Source organism: Plecotus auritus (assembly GCF_963455305.1).
Source record: "Plecotus auritus genome assembly, chromosome: 1".
NCBI classification, from domain to species: domain Eukaryota; kingdom Metazoa; phylum Chordata; class Mammalia; order Chiroptera; family Vespertilionidae; genus Plecotus; species Plecotus auritus.
Window position 1 is genome coordinate 80,313,665 of NC_137770.1, and position 17,217 is coordinate 80,330,881.

The following is a 17,217-nucleotide window of genomic DNA, read 5'->3' on the forward strand; positions in this document are numbered from 1 at the left end:
AGGCCCGATCCCACAGTCAGACAACCCCCGAGGAGTCCCAGATTGGAGAGGGTGCAAGCCGGGCTAAGGAAACCCCCTCCGTGCACGAATTTCATGCACTGGGCCTCTAGTATTATATAAATGTCTAACCACTATGCTGTATACCTAAAACTAATACAAAATAGTTTAAAAATCTAATCACTTTTACAGAGTTGCTAAAAACATGTAATTCTAAAAAATAAACAGAAAGAATCAAGCAATTATCCTGCCTTTCCTATAATAACTATATTTAAGGTAACTAAAGAAAATTTCTTCATTATAGAAATGTTCTAGCTCAGTGGTCGGCAAACTCATTAGTCAACAGAGCGGCAAACCGCGGCTCACAAGCTGCATGTGGCTCGCGAGCCGCATTTTGCCGACCACTGTTCTAGCTAATAAATGCAGATGGAATAATATAATTAGAAAATAAAATCACCAATTTTCAATGCCTAATGAAATGGATCTAGGCAATAACCATCAATGGCTGCTAAAACCATTAGGTAAAAGACTGAGGAAGAACTTTATCATGGGTGGATCGGGGTGATCTGGAACCTACTGATCAATCTTAACATCATTAAAAGTGGGATAACACAATCTCCTAATGTAATACAATCAAAAGTATACTGTGAAACCTAAGTTGTATCCTCAATAAAAAAAAAAACGAATGGAAAACAGTATGAAGATTCCTCAAAAAATTAAAAATGGAACTCCCATTTGACCCAGTAATACCACTTCTAGGACTATATCCCAAGAAAACAGAAACACCAATCAGAAAGGATATATGCACTCCTATGTTCATAGCAGCACAATTTACCATAGCTAAGATTTGGAAACAGCCTAAGTGTCCATCAGCAGATGAGTGGATTAAAAAGCTGTGGTACATCTACACAATGGAATACTATGCTGCTGTAAAAAAGAAGGAACTCTTACCACTTACAACAGCATGGATGGACCTGGAGAGCATTATGCTAAGCGAAATAAGCCAGTCGGAGAAAGATAAGTATCACATGATCTCACTCATTTGTGGAATATAATGAACAACATAAACTGATGAACAAAAACAGATCCAGAGACAGAGAAGCATCGATCAGACCGTCAAACCTCAGAGGGAAGGTGGGGGAGGGGGGAATCAACCAAAGGACTTGTATGCATGCATATAAGCATAACCCATGGACACAGACAGTAGTGGGGTGAGGGCATGTGTTGGGGGTGGGAACAGTTGAGGAGAGGTCAATGGGGAAAAAAGGAGACATATGTAATACTTTAATCAATAAAGAATTTTTTAAAAAAGGATGGATGGATGTTAAATTTAATCAAGCCATTATATCTAACTGCCAGTTCACAGAAAACAGAGGAACATGTTAAATATCACCCCAAATATGCAATCATCAAATTCAGAACATAGCAAGTTCTACATGGCAAATAATCTGATTTCTTCAATAAATAAATGGTATAAACTTTAAAAAGGTGAACTCTTATAACTTAAAAGTGACTTAAGAGATATACCAACCAATTGCAAAGTGTGAAACTTATGAGAATACTGACTCAAACAGATACAATGTAAAAGGACATTTTGAGCCCTAGCCGTTTCAGCTCAGGGAACAGAGCACTGGCTTACAGACTGAAGAGTCCCAGGTTCTGTTCCTGTCAAGGGCACGTACCTTGGTTGCAGGCTCAGGAGGCAACCAATTGATGTGCCTCTCTCACATCGGTTTTCTCTCTCTGTCTCTACCCCTCCTTTCAACTCTTTCTAAAAATAATGGAAAAATATCCCCAGGTGAGGGTTAACAAAAAAAAAAAAGACATTTTGAAACAATCAGAGAAATCTGAATATGACTGGTTATTATTTTTTTAAAGGGTAACTAAAATCATATGTCCAGAATTTGCTTTAAAATATCATAGGAAAATAGTTAGGTGGGGACTTAAAAACACGACTAAAGCTAGGTAATCAATTCATGAAGGTTCATTATGATATTCTAGTTACTTTTCTGTACCTTTGGAAATTTCCATAAATAAAAACCTATTAAAAGAAAGGAAAATGTAATTCTTTCTCTCTAATAGTTGCAGAAAATTCACAAGAGAATGGCACAGCTTAAAATTATCACCACTTTGAATTATTCATTTATTCAATTTATTCAACAAGTACTTAAGTTCTTATGATGTTCTGGGCACTATTCTAGGCCCTCAGGATATAACAGCGGACAGGCAATTAAAGATGCTGTTTTCATTGTGAGTATACTGAAGTAATAGAAGACAAAATAAATAAAACAAAACAAAAACAAAAAAAGATATTCAAGAAGCAATAAGTTCAATAATATAGGTTCTGAGATAGATTACGACTGCAGAGGGGAAGGACAACTTCAGGTAAGATCACTGGTGTGCTGGTAAGCAGGCTCTCCAGAATTTAAAAACAAAAATTACTGACTTCTAATATTTAACAATTTCTGTGGTGGAAATACTCACAAGCCAATTTTCAACTACTAATGGGAAGTCACTGAACATGGTTTTGGGAGAAGATGCATGCAAACTGACTCCCATGAGCTGATATGAGCTAGCTGTAGCATACCCCAGGCCCGTGGTCAGCAAACTGCGGCCCACAAGCCACATGCGGCTCTTTGGCCCCTTGAGTGTGGCTCTTCCACAAAATACCACGGCCTGGGCGAGTCTATTTTGAAGAAGTGGCGTTAGAAGAAGTTTAAGTTTAAAAAATTTGGCTCTCAAAAGAAATTTCAATCGTTGTACTGTTGATATTTGGCTGTTGACTAATGAGTTTGCTGACCACTGCCCTAGGCATAGGATGGTCAGGAAAAGCCTGCATTTCAGGTGCACAGAATACCAATTTTAAAAGATCCTAAAGCAGCCCTAGCCAGTTTTGCTCAGTGGGTAGAGCGTCATCCTATGAACTGAAGGGTCCCGGGTTCAATTCTGGTGAAGGGCACATGGCTGGGTTGCAGGCTCGAGCCCCAGTAGGGGGCGTGCAGGAGGCAGCCGATCAAAGATTCTCTTTCATCGTTGATGTTTCTATCTCTCCCTCTCTGAAATCAATCCTATATAATAAAGAGGTAATATGCAAATTGACCCTCACGCCATAACGCCATCACAGGATGGTAGCGCACGCAGCAGAGGCAGGGTTCCCATAACACTAGATGGCTACACCCACAGCGGAGGCAGGGTTCCTGTAACGAGCGATCAGCATGGACCTGAGGCTGCATGGTGCCGGGGCGGGGGACCTGAGGCTGCGCCCACCTGCCCGCCAGGCAGGGCTTGACAGGAGACCACAAGGTGTGCCCCCCACCCCGGCCCGGGCTGGATTACCCCCACCCTGGCACTGGGCCAAGGGACCTAAGGCAGTGCCCCCTGCCCCAGCGCCAGGCTGGGGGACCTGAGGCCGCGCCCCCAGCCTGGCAGGGCTTGAAAGGGGACCTCAGGCCATGCCCCCTGCCCAGCGGGGCTTGACAGGGGACCTCAGGCCATGCCCCCTGCCCGGCATGCACCAGGGGACCTGAGGCTGCGCCCCCCACCTGGTGGGGCTTGACGGGGGTGGGGGGGAGGCAGCTGGGTCTGGATCTCGCCCAGTGCGGGTGGGGCTGGCCAGGTCTGGGTCTCGCGCAATTTCGAGGCGTGCACAGGTGGGGACTTGACTCTGGGTCCCGCGGCATGCCCCAGACTCTCTGACAGGAGGAAGATTTTCATATATATTTTACTAATTTTCTTTCATGTCTGACATTTATATTGTAGAGAAAGGGCAAATAGCAATATTAAAATATTTCCTCTAATTAATTCCCTTTTAATACTGGGCCACTAGTAAAAATATTTTTTAAAAAATCCTAAAGCAGAAACAATCTTAATGGATTCATAAAACAGAACAGGTAACATGGCTCAAGGAGACAGGAATGAAGAGAATAGTTAGAAAGATAGGAAGAAGTCAGACTATGTAGTTAGCAAAGGATAGTTCTCCCAAATCTATTTATTGCATAGTCGTCCTTTTCCCATTGAACTATTCTAGATAATAACATGATGGATAGGGGTTAGGACCAGGGAGAGTGATATAAGAGTGTGCTGTTATTTCCTTTATTTATGGGGCAGGAGTAATTTAAATAGATGTTGATTTTTGTTTGTTTGTTTTCTTATAAGAAAAGATTTAAAAAGAAGTAGAAAAAAGTGGGGAAAACAGAAATAATAATTTAGGATAACAGAATGGTTCCTATATATCAATAGTACCAATAATTATAATAATGCAAATAGACTAAATTCACTAGTTAAAACAAAGATTGACAGATTGGATAAAACAAAATCCAGGCATATATGGTTTACAAGAGACATAATACAAAGTTATACAAGGACTGAAAGTAATGAAAAGAAATACATCAGGCAAATACTAACCAAATGAAACCTGTTATAATTTTATTATTACCAGATAAATTTTTCTTTAAGAGAAAAACTTCAGTAGGGGTGAAAAAGTAACCACATAACAAAAGGCTTAATTCACCAAGAAAATATAACAATTTTGAACATACATCTATTGTTGTTGCTTTTTATTTTTTATTTTTAAATATATTTTTATTGATTTCAGAGAGGAAGGGAGAGGGATACAGAGATAGAAACATTAATGATGAGAGAGAATCATTGATTGGCTGACTCCTGCATGGCCCCGATTGGGGATCGAGCCTGTAACCCGTGCATGTGCCCTTGACCGGAATGGAACCCAGGACCCACAGGCCACTGCTCTATCCACTAACCCAGTGGTTCTCAACCTTCCTAATGCCGCGACCCTTAATACAGTTCCTCATGTTGTGGTGACCCCCAACCATAAAATTATTTTCGTTGCTACTTCATAACTGTAATTTTGCTACTGTTATGAATTGTAATGTAAATATCTGTGTTTTCCAATCGTTTTAGGCTCTACAGCGACCCACAGGTTGAGAACCGCTAGCAGGGTTGCCTAAGACCATCGGAAAACACAGATATTTACATTATGATTCATAACAGTAGCAAAATTATAGTTATGAAGTAGCAACGAAAATAATTTTATGGTTGGGGGTAACCACAACATGAGGAACTGTATTAAAGGGTCGCGGCATTAGGAAGGTTGAGAACCACTGCACTAAGCCAAACCAGCAAGGGCATGTTGATGCCTTTTAAACATAAAACAAATTTGTCTTAGTAATTTTATTTTTTATTTATTTTTTGTTAATCCTCACACGAGGATACTTTTTTCCATTGATTTTTAGAGAGTGGAAGGGAGAGGGAGAGACAGAGAGAGAGAAACATCTATGTGAGAGAGACACATCGATTAGTTTCCTCCTGCACAAGTCCTGACCAGGGCCAGGGATCGAGCCTGCAACCAAGGTGGGCGCCCTTGATCAGAATTGAACCTGGGACCCATCAGTCCACGGGTTGATGCTCTATCCACTGAGCCAAACTAACTAGGACATCTATTGTTTATAGTTATCTCTTTTCGTGTAACAAATTACTCCCGAACTTAGAGGCTTAAACAACACAACTTATCTCATTTTGTATGAGCTAGAAATATGGGGATGGCTTAGCTGGGCCCTCTGCTTCAGTCTCCCATAAAGCACCAATCAAGGGTCTTCCAGGACTGTGGTCTCAGTTGAAGGCCTTGGGAAGATCCATTTCCAAACTTACTCACATCGTTGTTGGCAGGATTCAGTTCTTTTCAGGCTTTTTGGACAAAAGCCTCTTTCCGTTCCTTGCCATATGGGCCTTTCTAAAGGACAGCTTACAACATGGCATCTAGATTCCCTCAAAGCAAGCCACCAAAGAGAGCCAGAGAGAGTGCAAGACTGATGTCCCAGCCTTTTTGTAATTTCATTACAAAAGTAACATCGCTTTTGCCATATTCTATTAATTAGAAGGAGTCATTAAGTCCAGTCTTCACTCCAAGTACAAAGGATTATACAAGGGCATGAATACCAGGAAGAAAGGAGCATTGGATACCAATAAAAAAAAGCTGCCTACTCCATCCATCCACCCACCCACCCACCCACTCATCCATACTTCAAATATTTGAGGCAAAATGGATTGAACTATAGCAAGAAATTGACAAATCTACCATCACACATGGAGATTTTTTTTTTCTTAAAAACATATTTTATTGATTTTTTACAGAGAGGAAAGGAGAGGGATAGAGAGTTAGAAACATCAATCAGCTGCCTCCTGCACACCCCCTACTGGGGATGTGCCCACACTGAAGGTACATGCCCTTGACCAACCAAGGTACATGCCTTGACCAACCAAGGTACATGCTCTTGACCGGAATCGAACCTGGGACCCTTCAGTCCGCAGGCTGACGCTCTACCCACTGAGCCAAGTCCGTTAGGGCACACACGGAGATTTTTAACATATTTCTCTCAATAACAGATAAAGCAAACAAAATAAGCAAGGGTAAAGAGTTCTGAATAATAGAGTTCATCTAATGGACATTAGGAGTTCTACATCCAAAATTAGAGAATATAAATTTTATTAAACATACATGGAAAATTTATTACAAGCTATGTACTAGATCTTAAAGACACAGGTATAGTATAGTCCATGATCTTGATCAATAAAAACAGTTCAATAAGAATTTAATTATAAAAGCATAAATTTTAAAATCTTTGCAAATTTAGAAATTTAAAAATACTGCTAAACAATTCAAGGGTCAAAGATTAAAATACTTTAAAACTGAGTGACAATGAAAACACTACCTATTGAAACCTGTAGGATCCAGCAAAAGTAGTAAGAAGAACAAAAATTATATTTGCTAAGTACCTATTTCAGGAAGCTAAAAAGACAGCAGAATAAAGATAATAGAAAAAAAAGATAATAACTATACTACCTGTCTTTGGGTTAAATGCCCTTTTCTGCTTTAGGCAGATCTCTTGTCCACAGCAAATAGTTGTATTTTTAAAAATCTGACAATCTGTCTTTTTAATAATTGTCAAGTTTAGTCCATCAACCTCAGAGACTGATATGTTTGGACTGGATTCTACCATGTTTTTATTTCTGTTTGTCCTTCTTTCCCTGTGATTCATTCTCATTTTCTTCCTCTGGATTTTTTGGTTTGTTTTTCCTTAATCCATTTTTACCTCTATCCTATCTTGGAGTTTTCATACTCTATTCCTATTCTTTTAATAATTACTCTTGAAATTTTACCACATATTTTACTTTAAAAAACTGTTAAGTAAATTAAACAATAGCTTGTCATCTTCCCAAACAACAAAGTCTTTCAAACGCTTCAGTTCAAACTCTCTCCTCTGGACTCACATATTACTAGAGGCCCAGTGCACAAATTCGTGCATGGGTGGGGTCCGGCCAGCTGGCCTGGCCCAATTGGGGCGGCCCTGGGCTGGACTTGTCGGGAGTAGGAGATGGCAGGAGGTTGGCTGGGCCAGCTGGGGGAGGAGCCATGGGCGATTGGCCGGCGGGCCCCACCCCCGATTGGGATTAGGGGGCCAATTGGGGGCAGGGCCAGCCATGGAGAGGGGCTGTGGGCAGTGGGCCGGCTGGCCCCGCCCCCAAATGGGGTGGGTGGTGCCGATCGTGGGCCAGTGGCCTGGGGGAGGGGCCATGGGTTGTTGGCCGGCTGGCCCCACCCCCTGATCGGACCAGTTCGCTGGCCACAGTGGGCATCATAGTGACTGGTCGTTAGGTTGTTATGGCCGTTACAGTAGCTGGCTTCTTATACGTATAGATATAGAGTTACTAGAGGCCCAATGCATGAAGTCGTACAATGGTGGGGTCCATCAGCCTGGCCTGTGCTCTCTTGCAATCCGGGACCCCTCAGGGGATGTTGGGAGCCAGTTTCGGCCCAATCCCTGCAGGCCAGGCCAAGGGACCCCACTGGTGCATGGACATTGGGCCTCTAGTATGCATATAATATCTTTGGTAAATCTCTCCCCCCCTCCCTGCTACCCCCTTCTCTCTGAGATTCATCAGTCTGTTCCATGTTTCCATGCCTGTGGTTTCTGCTCCTGCGTTGAGCATCTGCCCCCTGGTGGTCAGTGTGTATCATAGCTACCGGCTGGTCATCCAGTTGTAACAGTTGCTTAGGTTTTTATATATATAGATTGTCCAATATTTCCAGTAGTCTATTTTTTTTTTTTTTACTCCACAAATAAGACACTAACATTATTTCATAGAGAAAATATTGACTTGGGTCAAGGACCATGTTTACCATTTCATTTGTTCAATATTCTGTGTTGCATTTTAGAACACTAGTCCTCTGGGATCATTTCCTTTTACTTGAGGTACACTCTTTAGAATTCCTTTACAGGAGGGTTCCTCCAACTCAGCACCATGAAATTTTGAACCAAATAATTATTTGTTGTGGGGGAACTGTCCAGTACAGTGTAAGGTGTTTAAGAGCATCCCTTGCCTCTAGTAAGTAGATGTTAAAAGTTACATAATCTCAGTAACAAAAATAAAATGTCTCTAAATATTCCCAGGGACCATTTGCAATTAGCCTTTTATTATATAGGATTATTGACTACTAGTGTCCCAGTGTTAACTGTTTTGTAACTAGTTAAATCAGAGGCAAAATTGTTCCTAGTTGAAAACCACTAGTTTAGAGCAAGTCTTGTGGTAAAAAATGTCCTCAGCTTTTATTTACCTATAATTGTATTCTGTCTTTCTTCCTGAGTATCTTGCTAAGCATAATTCCAGGATAATTTTGTTAACATTTTAAAACATTATTTGTTATGTTTTGCTATTGAGAATACTTCTGTCATTCTGTTGTTCTTTGATAGTGTCTTTTCTCTGTGGCAGCTTTCAAGATCTTTCTTAGGTGCTGTGCAGTTTTCATTAAGATATATCTAAGTGTGAAAAAAAAAAGATATATCTAAGTATGGTTTTCTTTTTGCTCATAAACACTCTTCAGTTGTTTCTAATCTACTGTTTATTTCTAATCTACCCTTCATTTGTTATATATCAATAACTATGTATTTTCTCTTTAGAAGTCCATTTGTTTTCCTTCCCTCTTCAGTCCTTCATTCCTGAGTATGCTCATCTTCCTTATTGCACCCTTCATTGATTTGCCATTTAATAATTTTGTATCCAAGACTCAGGACTACTTCAACCCTCTTGAGGGTTACAGGAGCAGGAGTCCAGCTTCAGCATCCTATTTCCCTGCTGTTCAGTAGGCTTACAATAATGTTGCTATAAAAATCTGGCCTCAGAACATTCTTGCCCATCCTGCTGCCTGCTGGTCCAAGCCACCTCCTAGCAGCTCTGGCTCCCCTTGCTACAGTCCTGGCACATCTACGTTTGGAGCCATTCTAGTCTCAAGTTTCAAGTATAACCAGCTTAACTTTCAGACATTCTGATCCTCACTGTTTCTGGCCAAACTCCCACTTGCTTGCTTAATTTTTTTGGGGATGGAAGACTGTCCCTAGAGACTTTGTCTGCATTTATGAGACCCACAATGCCTTCAAGATTATCCCACCAAAGGTCTACTTGTAGTGGAGTTGTAGAATGGGAGGGTCCCATAGAGCTCTTGGTCAATTAGGCAAGGAACAAAGCTCTTGTTAAAAGTGGTTAATTGAAAGGCATAAAATCAATCAGGCATAAAATCAGGAGTAGTTATAATGAAAGGCACTGATCAATTCTTGGTAAGAAATGCTGCTTCAGATAGATGTACAGGCTTCAGAAGTCTGTGTAGCTGGTGTGACCCCAGAAAATTTCAAATGGAATGAGAGTTCTAAAGTCTGAATAGCAAATAACCTTACTCTGCAAAAATGAAGAACCGAATCCATATGGGGAGGCTGTTTTAGGATTATCCACCATTCTAAGATTCCTCTGGAGGATACCTACTGAGACTGGCCTCAGTTATGCTTGAATTAAACAGCCCATAGAATCACTATTACGCTTCTTTTTTCTCATTTTACTAGTAAAATAATGCTGATATTACTGTGCAACTCACTGCTGGGTGTTTCTTTGTACAATTTAAGTCAGTGGTCGCCAACCTTTCAGCCTCACGGACCACCAGCGGTCCGTGGACCACCGGTTGGCAACCGCTGCTCCAAAGGTTTCCTTAAACCAGCATCGCCAACCTTTCAGACCTCATGGACCCGAAAGGTTGGCGACTGCTGATTTAAATGAAAACTGATAGGAATGCCATTGGCTCTACTGAAGATTTCGGATTTCCATTTTTTATGGTATACATTTTTTTTTTCCAAATAGAATGTCCTGCTCTTTATAAAAAACTTTAGTTTTGTGGTGCTATTACTTCTATAATGTTGTTTTTGTCAGTTACTACTTATACTACAGTTTGGCCTTAAAGTGAATCTCAGATTCTTTCTTTATCTGCCTGATCTTGTTAAATAGCCTTTTGCTGGTCTGAGGTAGGCAGGAGAACAGTAAATGTAGTCAATTTCCCTTGGCACAGGTTTAGGCTTGAATTATGTGACTATATGAATGTGAAAGATTGTCTCAAATGTTATAAATTATGTTTTTGATTATTTTAAATTTTATTTTTAAATTCCAGTTTATAGTCAATATTGTTTTGTATTAGTTTCAGGTGGACAGTATAGTGATTAGAGTCCAGGTGTCCTCAAACTACGGCCCGCGGGCTACATGTGGCCGAGGACATTTATCTGGCCCGCCGGGTGCCGCTGCCTGTCCTGCTTAGCAGCCGACTCGTCCCGGGCCTGCAGTGCACATAGGAATTTGTTCATAGTGTTTTTTTTTAAACTATAGTCCAGCCCTCCAACGGTCTGAGGGACAGTGACTGGCCCCCTGTTTAAAAAGTTTGAGGACCCCTGGATTAGACAATCGTATACTTCCAAAGTGTTCTGATATTTCCAATATCCACCTGGCACCATACATAGTTATTACCATATTAGAGGCCCGGTGCATAAAATTAGTGCAGGGGTAGGATCCCTAGGCCTGGCTGGCCATCAGGGCCAATCGGGGCCTTCCTTTGTTCCTTCATCCCACGCCGCCCCCTGGTGGTCAGCGCACATTATAGTGAGCAGTTGAACTCTGGGTCGGTCGAACTCCCCAGGGACAATTTGCAATTAGCCTTTTATTAAACAGGATTATTGACTACTAGTGTCCCAATGCATGGATTTGTGCATATTGAATATTTTAATATCACTATTTGCACTTCCGTGTCAACCAAATTCACAATCTACAATGACAGATCGAAACACACACGTGTGATTGGCACCAGTAAAAGCTTTATATATATAAACTTGCTTAATTAGACCTGCTTTCTGATTTAGCTAAACTTTTTCCAGCCCAGTGAAACACCCCAACTTTTCTTTCAGTGCTAAGGCCCAGCAGTAAGTATTACAGCAGTAAGTATTAACATGAAGCAGATTATTATTGTAGATCATGCAGGGAGAACAAAGGGTAAAATATTTACCTGTAACAGTGTTTGCCTATATTCTGTGCAGTGAGAAAACCTGAAGTCATTTTCAAGTTCCACCATTTCTTACTTCTTTTCAGTCAGGTTTCTAAACTTTCTAAATCTCTGTTTTCTGGCTAATGAAAAGAAAAGAGGATTCTACCAAGTCTCCTGTCTACCTACTCCAGGACTTCTGTGAGGATCAAAAAAAATGAGGTATGCGAAAACGCTTCACAAACATTTGGTTAAAATGCAAAATGTTTGCACCTGGCTATAAAGCAAGTTGGGTTCCTGGGCTTAAGAAACTCCAAGGAGGCTAATCACTAGGGAGAGGAAGCGGGGTGTTGCTATGTGACGTTATTACCCGGCGCCCTCAGTGACCGTTTTTGGGCTGGGCTGGGCTGTGGACCACATTTTGTGCCATGGGGTCTTGGCAGCATTGGCTGATATTTGGTGGGGTGTCGATCCGGGGTGGTGGCGGGGCCTGTGTCCCACTTGGGAGAAGCCAAGTGTTGGTTTGTCAGCGCCAGGTCTGCGGTTTCTTTTTAAATGGCCAGGACATGTCATGGCAGCTCCTGCGTTGAGCGTCTGCCCCCTGGTGGTCAGTGCACAACATAGCTACAAGTCGGATGGACACTTAGCCTTTTATATATAGAGATAAATATTCCCTATGCTGTACTTTATATCCCCATGACTGTTTTGTAACTAGTTAATCCCTTCACCTTTTTCACCCAGCCCCCTAACCACTCTCCCATCTGGCAACCCTCAGTTTGTTCTATGTATCTATGAGTCTATTTCTGTTCTATTTGTTCATTTACTTTATTTTTTAGATTCCACAATAAGTGAAATCATATGGTATTTGTCTTTCTCTGATTTATTTCACTCAGTATAATACCCTCTAGGTCCATCCATGTTATCACAGATGGTTAGATTTCATTCATTTTTATGGCTGAGAAATATTCTACTGTAAATATACACAGTGGCCAGATTATTATGATCTCTGAATGCATAATAATCTGGCCACTCAGTGTGTGTGTGTGTGTATTAGAGGCCCAGTGCATGAATTCGTGCATGGGTGGGGTCCGGCCAGCCTGGCCAAGGGGAGGGGACATGGGCGGTTGGCCAGCCTGCCTGCAGGTCGAACTCCTGGTCGAGGGGACAATTTGCATATTAGCCTGTTGATATACACTGAGTGGCCAGATTATTATGCGTTCAGAGATCATAATAATCTGGCCACTCAGTGTATGTACCACAGCTTTTTTATCCACTTAACTATTGATGGGCACTTGGGTTGCTTCCAACCTTGGCTATTTTAAATAATGTTGCAATGAACATAGGGGCACATATATCCTTTTGAATTAGGATTTTGGATTACTTCAAAATGTATTCCCAGAAGTGGAATTGCTGGGTCACAGATAGTTCCATTTTTAATTTTTTGAGAACCCTCCATACTGTGTTCCACAGTGGTCACACCAATTTGCAATCCCACCAATACTGCACGAGGGTTGTCTTTTCTGCACATCCTCACCAACATTTGTTGTTGTTCATTTATTGATGTTAGCCATTCTGACAGGTGTAAGGTGATATCTCACTGTGGTTTTAATTTGTATTTCTGATGCTTTAGTGACATTGAGCATCTTTTCATATGTCTATTGGCCATCTGTATGTCCTCTTTGGAGAAGTGTCTATTCAGGTCCTTTGTCCATTTTTTAATGGATTGTTTTTTTGGTGTTAAGTTGTATAACTTCTTCATAAATTCTGGATATTAACCCCTTATTATGTTTTTTATTTTAGTGTTTGTTCAAATCAGTAGCCAAATAAGAGGCACACAGTATGATTGATTACTATCTCTCTTAAGCCTTTTCTTAGCTTTCACTTTTTTTTTTCAATTTAATTGTTGAAGAAACTATTCCTTTGTTTAGTAGTTTGTAATGTCTGAATTTTGATGATGGCATCCATGTGATGATGTTTAACATTTTTTGGGGGTATTTCCAATAAATTAGTAGTTGGGTATAGAGGCTTAACCACATTTAGTATTTTTAGGTGGATAGAGGGAGAAAAACTTCAGAGTGGTATTTTGGTCTTCTATTAGGAGTACATGTTATCTGGTTGTCTTTCTTTTTGAGATATTAGCAACTATTGATGATTAATGCCTAGATCCATAAATTTATGAGGAGTTAAAAATGGTGATGTCTTGAATATATTATTCTTTATTAGCTGAAATAATTTTTAAAAAATCCTTACCCGAGGACATGCTTAGAGAGAGGAAGGGAGAAAGAGAGGGGAAGGGAGAGAGTGCGAGAAAGAGAGATCAATCAGTTATCTTCCATACCTGCCCCAACAGGGGACTGAACCCACAACCCAGGTATGTGCCCTGACTGTGAATCAAACCAGCAACCTTTCAGAGCATTGGATGATACTCAACCAACTGAGCCACTCTGGCCAGGCTGAAATACTTTTATAAAAAGACATTCCTTCTAATATCCTATTTGGTTATCCATTGGTATAAAGGCAAGGAAATACTTCACTTTTACCCTTTATTGACCAATTCTCAAAATAATGATTGATTCACTAAGATATTCCACTGTAGATCAATAAGGTTTTTTAAGTATCATTATGCACTCATAAATCTAAATATTGGAAACATGTTTCAAATCAAATGTTTTTTCTGTATCTATTAAGATATTTCTCCTCTAATCTGTTAATATACTGTTAACATTGATTTTTAATAATAAACCAACCATGTCTTCTACTAGAAACTCAACCTGGTCAACAGGGACAATTTTTAAATACATTGCTTGATTCAGATGCAAATATTTTGTTTAGGATATTTATATCTGTGTTCATAAGTAAAACTGGACTATACTCTTCTCATATTGTCACTGTTAAGTTTTGGTATCAAGGTAAGGCACGCCTCAAACTGAGTTAGGAGTGTTTACTTGTTTTTCTATTCCTTAAGAGAAACTGTAGAAGAGTGGAATTATTTTTCCTGGAATATTTGGTTAAACATTTAGGAGTGCTAAGGCCCACTGCTCATTTGCTTGCTTGCTTGCTTGCTTTCTAAAATTTTTTTAAATTGAAAATTACACACACACACACACACACACACACACACAGTGAGAGAGAGAGAGAGATCATAAATCATAAGCATACAGCTTGATTCTCTATCACAACAGCAGTTTCACCCTTTCATGTATCTCCTCAGCCTGACCCTGAGTTTTGCAAGAGCTCTGATGAGTCACTGGGAACAGTAGGTACCTTAAAAGAACTGCACCCTGTTGACAGAAAAAACATTCAGAAGGCCTGGAAAATGCTATGATAAATTCCATTCAGCGGGCAGGCAAGGGAAATGAACTGTTTTTCACCTACTAGGCCAAATTATCCTAAATAAGGTTTTTATAGAGAGCTGGCAAGATTTGAATTCAAGCTACCAATGCCTTTTCTGAGAACTATAAGATAATTGGAAAATATAACAAAAAGTCATCCTTCATTTTTTTTGCAAACAATATATATTTTTTACTAAACCAGTCTTCTTAAGGATTTTGAGGCTGTAGCTAAGACAAAGATACAGATGGGAAACAGAAGATGGTAGTTAGCCAGAGCATGAGAAAAAAGGAAATACAATCTGACCTAATGAACCTGGGAGAGAGAACCCGGGATAGCAAGCAGGATGAACTTACTTGAGAATCTGGCCAGAAGACTCTGGATAAATTCCCATGTTTGTTTAAAACTGAATGCAATTGTGGGTTGCCAAATGTCTGGAGAAGTCTCTCTGCAACACTATTAGGGTTTTTGGCTAATACTGATTAAGAAAACCTTTCCTTCACAATCACATACTATTTCCTTTTCCATACAATTGGTCTGCTATCTTTTACTATAAGTGCCTAAGTGGAAACAAAATCCAGTTTAGTAACACTGGAACAGTGCCAACCCCCCTCCTGCACATTTCATTAACTAAGTCCTCCCCTACCTCCACTACCACCTGTTCCTGGTCAGATGATGAACTAACTACTCTCAAACTTCTCCACCTGCCAGTCGTGTATCAGAAACAGGAATAATTTAATCATTTAGGAGGAAATATACTTTTCATGATATGACAAAATCTTTCGATGAAATCTTAACCATTCCTGATCCAAATATAAAATTATCATATAGAGAAGATTAATTTGGAACAGTTTAAATAAACTAATATAAGAAAAGGAATGGTGACAGCACCAATATCACGAGGCTAAACCTTGGTGACCATATTTCTAGCTATGTTTAAGTCAAATCATTACTTAAAAAATATCTAATTAGTGCCAAGGGTGCCATGTACTGTTCCAGCACATAAACTCATTCAAAGGAATGAGAAGACCAGGAGCTTGTGTCCTTAACCTTGAAAGAGAAGACAAGAAGTATCTCAGTTTCTTTAGCTAATACTCTGAACCTTTAATAAGCAAACAAGTACTTTCCCTACTTCAAACATTTTGACAGCTTACATTTTTCACAGCTGCTTTGCACATATTCAAACAGCTAAAAGTTCAGCAACATACAAATCAAAATAATCCTCAAACTGACCTAGCTGGGTGTCTCTATCCCATACACCAAAAGGTCGTGGATTTGGTTCCCAGTCAGGGCACATACCTAGGCTATGGGTTCCATCCCTAGTCAGGGCCCAGTCTGAGAGGCAATTAATGGTTTCTCTCTCACATCAATGTCTCTATCTCTGTCTTTCTCCCTTCATCTCTCTAAAACTCAATAAAAACATATCCTCAGGTGAGGATTTAAAAAAAAAAGCCTCATACCAAAAGATATACACACAAAAAAATGGCTGCTAATATACTTAAAAGTATTTACTCATAATTAAAGAAGCACAAATACAAACTAGAGATGCCATTTTCACTTATTAGGTTAAGAAAAAATTTTTGTGGTTGATAATACCTACTTTTAAAAAATATATATATTTTTTTATTAATTTCAGAGAGGCAGAGAGAGGGAGGGAGAGAGAGAAACGTCAATAATGAGAATCATCGATCAACTGCCTCCTGCACACCCCGCACTGGGGATCGAGCCCACAACCCGGGCATGTGTCCTTGACCGGAATCGAACCTAGGACCCTTCAGTCCACAGGTTGACGCTCTATCCACTGAGCCAAACCAGCTAGGGCGATAATACCTACTTTTGAAGACAGGGAGCTGAGTGTGCCTCCATTCTCTTTATTGGTGGGAGTTTAAGTAAGTTGATGTACCTTTTTGAAAGTGTACATACCCTTTGAGTAAGGAATTCATCTGTTAGGAATTTATTCTACAAATATATCAACAAGAGGAATGCAAGGACACATGTAGTACAAGATGTTCATGGCAACATAATTTGTAATAGTAAAACAGTTGAAAATAACTTAAATGCTCAAGAATAGGGAACTGGATGAGTAAAATTATAGCATAGGAATACAATAGAATACTATTCTACCACAAAGAAATGAGGCAGATGTACTGGTATGAGATGTCCAAGATAAAATGCTAGGTGAACAAAAGGAAGTCACAGGACAGCCTGTATTATATAATTTCATTGAAAGAAAAAGTAAAAAAAGATAGTCATATACAGTATAAAAATTAAAATTTCTGAAGAATTCCCTAGAAAGTGTCACAGCAAGTATCTTGGGGGAGCAAGATAGGTCCAATTCTTACAGATTTTTAACACCACAGACTAAGTTAAAATTACTTTTATTGAGGTATAATTGACAAGGAACATTACATTAGTTTCAGATATCCTGTATAATAAAAGGGTAATACGCAAATAGACCGAACAGCAGAACAACTGGTCTCTATGATGCGCACTGACCACCAGGGGGCAGACGCTCAATGCAGGAGCTG

The 17,217-nt window shown here is 40.0% G+C and overlaps 1 protein-coding gene across 3 annotated transcripts in view; it reads right to left on the minus strand.

Annotated features, from left to right (window-relative positions):
- SLC12A6 (solute carrier family 12 member 6) overlaps positions 1–17,217 on the minus strand; it is a 105,219-nt gene that overhangs the window by 39,729 nt on the left and 48,273 nt on the right. The gene's annotated exons all lie outside the window — the stretch shown is intronic.